This window comes from Phyllostomus discolor, chromosome 2 (genome assembly GCF_004126475.2).
Source record: "Phyllostomus discolor isolate MPI-MPIP mPhyDis1 chromosome 2, mPhyDis1.pri.v3, whole genome shotgun sequence".
In the NCBI taxonomy this organism is placed as follows: Eukaryota; Metazoa; Chordata; class Mammalia; order Chiroptera; family Phyllostomidae; genus Phyllostomus; species Phyllostomus discolor.
The window spans coordinates 70,232,521-70,235,656 of record NC_040904.2 but is presented as its reverse complement, the minus strand read 5'-3'; the positions used below and the strand labels follow the sequence as shown (position 1 = coordinate 70,235,656).

General features: G+C 34.3%; 1 pseudogene; it reads left to right on the top strand.

Annotated features, from left to right (window-relative positions):
- Positions 1 to 259: 259 nt before the first annotated feature.
- Positions 260 to 410, top strand: LOC114491269 (annotated as a pseudogene).
- The last annotated feature ends 2,726 nt before the right edge of the window (positions 411 to 3,136 follow it).

The window sequence follows — 3,136 nt, the reverse complement described above, 5'->3', positions numbered from 1 at the left end:
CAATATATCAATGAACATAAATACTAAAATCCTCAACAATATATTGACAGTCTGGATGCAGCAACATATTAAACAGATAACACACTGCAATCAAGTGGAATTTATCTAAGGGATACAAGGATGATATAACATTAGAAAATCATAAAACATATACATCACATAAAGGAAATGAAAGACAAAAATCACATGATCATATCAATAGATGTTGAGAAAAACATTTGATAAAACCCAGTACCCATTTATGATAAAAACACTCAACATACTTACCTGGCAAGGGATATACCATGATCATGAAGGTGGTTTTCCCAGGGTGAGATCCTGGGTATGCTGACTCCTGAGATTTCCCTAAATGTGGGAAACTTGACTGCATAATTTTTGGTAGTGGGGGACTACATTTATGCTTTTCCCTGAAAAGAAAAAAAACAACACTCAGCAAAGTGGGAATAGAGGGAGCACACCTCAATGCAATTAATGTCACATACAATAAACCTACTGCCAATGTCATACTCAATGGGCAAAAACTAAAAGCATTTCCCTTAAGATCAGGATCAAGACAAGGGTTCTTGATCTCACCACTTCTATTCAATATAGTACTTGGAGTTATTAGTGATTAGACTACAAAATAAATAAAACGCATTCAAATTGGGAAAGAGGAGGTAAAACTGTCATTGTTTGCAGATGATATCAGAATGTACAGAAATCCCTGTAGTCTCTACCAAATACCACTCAATTTATTAAGTTAATTCCACAAAGCAGTGGGATACAAAATCAATATTCATAAATTGATGGCATTTCTGTATACCAACAATGAATTATCAGAAAGAGAAACTAAGAAAACAATCCCATTTACAATGGCAACATGAAAAATAAAGTACCTGGAAATAAATTTAACCAGGGATGCAAAAGAGTTATAATCAGAAAACTATACAACACTAAAGAAATAAATTGAGGAAGATACAAATAAATGGGAGCATATACCATGTTGATGGATTGGAAGAATTAACATCATTTAAATGTCTACACTACCCAAAGAAATTTATAGATTCAATGCAATTCCTATTAAAATACCAATGGTATATTCCACAGATATAGAACAAATATTCCAAAAATTTATAAAAGTGAAAAAGACCCCAGACAGCCTCAGCAATCTTGAGAAAGAACAAAACTAGGGGGATCACAATATCTGATATCAAACTATATTACAAGGTCACTATAATCAAGATAGTCTAATATTACCATAAGAACAGACACATTGATCAATGGAACAGAATGGAGAGCCCAGAGAAAAACCCATGTCTCTATGGTCAATTAATTTTGACAAAGTGGGCACAAACTTACAATGGAGTAAAAACAGTTTCTTCACTAAATGGTTTTGGAAGGACTGGATAGTTTGGGCAAAAAAAAAAAATATCCCAAAAACTAGACCACCACCTTACACCATATACCAGACTAAACTCAAAATGGATAAAGGACTTAAATGTAAATTGTGATATCATAAAAGCCCTGTCAGAAAACATAGTCCATAAAATTTAAGACATCCTGTACTACCAATATTTTTGGTACACTCTCTCCTAGGGCAAGGGAAATAAAGGGAACATTAAACAAATGGGACTACATCAAATTGAAAAGTTTCTTCATGGTTAAAGAAATGATCATCGAAATGCAAATGGAACCAACTGTATGGGAACCAAACTGTATGAAAGAACATATCTGTCAATGATACACTGGACAGGGGTTTAATCTCCAAAACATATAAAGAACTCACATGACTCAACAGCATGAAGATAGACAGCACCTGAATAGACACTTCTCTAAAGAGGACATGCAGATGGCCCACTGACTTATGAAAAGATGCTCAGCATCATTAGCCATCAGAGAGATGCAAATTAAAACCACAGTGAGATATCACCTCACACCAGTCAGAATAGTCATCACTAATAAATCAGGAAACAACAAGTGTTGATTAGGGCATGGAGAAAAAGATGCCAAGTACACTGTTGGTGGGAATACAGACTGGTGCATCTACTGTGGAAAACAGTATGGAATTTCCTCAAAAAATTAAAAATGGAACTGCCTTATAACTCAGCAATTCCTCTTCTGGGAATATATCCTAAGAATCTTAGAATACTAATTCAGAATAACTTATGCAACTGCATGTTCATAGCAGTGCTATTTATAATACCTATTTGTTGGAAACAGCCCAAGTGCCCAACAGCAGATGAGTGGATTAAAAACTGTGGTACATTTACACAATGGAATACTATTCATCAATAAGAAAATAGGAAGCCTTGCCTTTCTCAACAGCATAGATGGAGTGGAGGCTATTATGCTAAGTGAAATAAGCAAGTCGGTGAAAGACAAATACCATATGGCCTCAGTTATACCTGAAATCTAATGAACAACATAAATTAATGAGAAAATAGAACCAGAGATATTGAAACATAGAACAGACTGATAACTGTAGGAGGGGAGGTAATGGTGGATGAAAGGGAGAAGGGATTAGTCAAAGAACATATATGAACGACTCATGGACATGGACAATGGAGAGGGGATTGACTATGGGTGATAGTGGTAAGCTGATGGAAGGGGGCTAAAGGGAAAAGTATAGGGGCAATTGTAATAGAATAAACAAAACAAGAAAGTAGAGCAGAGAATTTTTTTTATGAATGGGAAAAATGAAACAATTGAAAAATAATAATATTCCTTTTACAGAGAAATATTTTGTTACTAACCCGCTACATTTCAAATAGATTATTTTACAGTCAAGCGTTATTTGTGCACAGGAGGGCATACTTATAATTACTTTTACTTTGCTTCTCGGTAAAGGTATTAATCTTGTGAATTAATTCCCTACCAACCTATCAGTCATTAAATAATTCTTAAATATAGTTTTACTTTTATATCATGGGCCTATGATATCTAATTTTTAATGATTTTTCACTTCTGAAAAATGGGTCTTTCTAAGAAATGAAGTTTGCTTTTTATTTGCATCTATAGCAGTACTGACTCAGTGTGCTGTATTTATGATATACTGACCTGATATGCTATTTTTCAATGCTTAGTTATAACTAGTCATGTCATCTAGCCTCCCCTAGAGAATTAGGGCTTATCTGTGAGGTTAGCTTTCTTTGAGGTG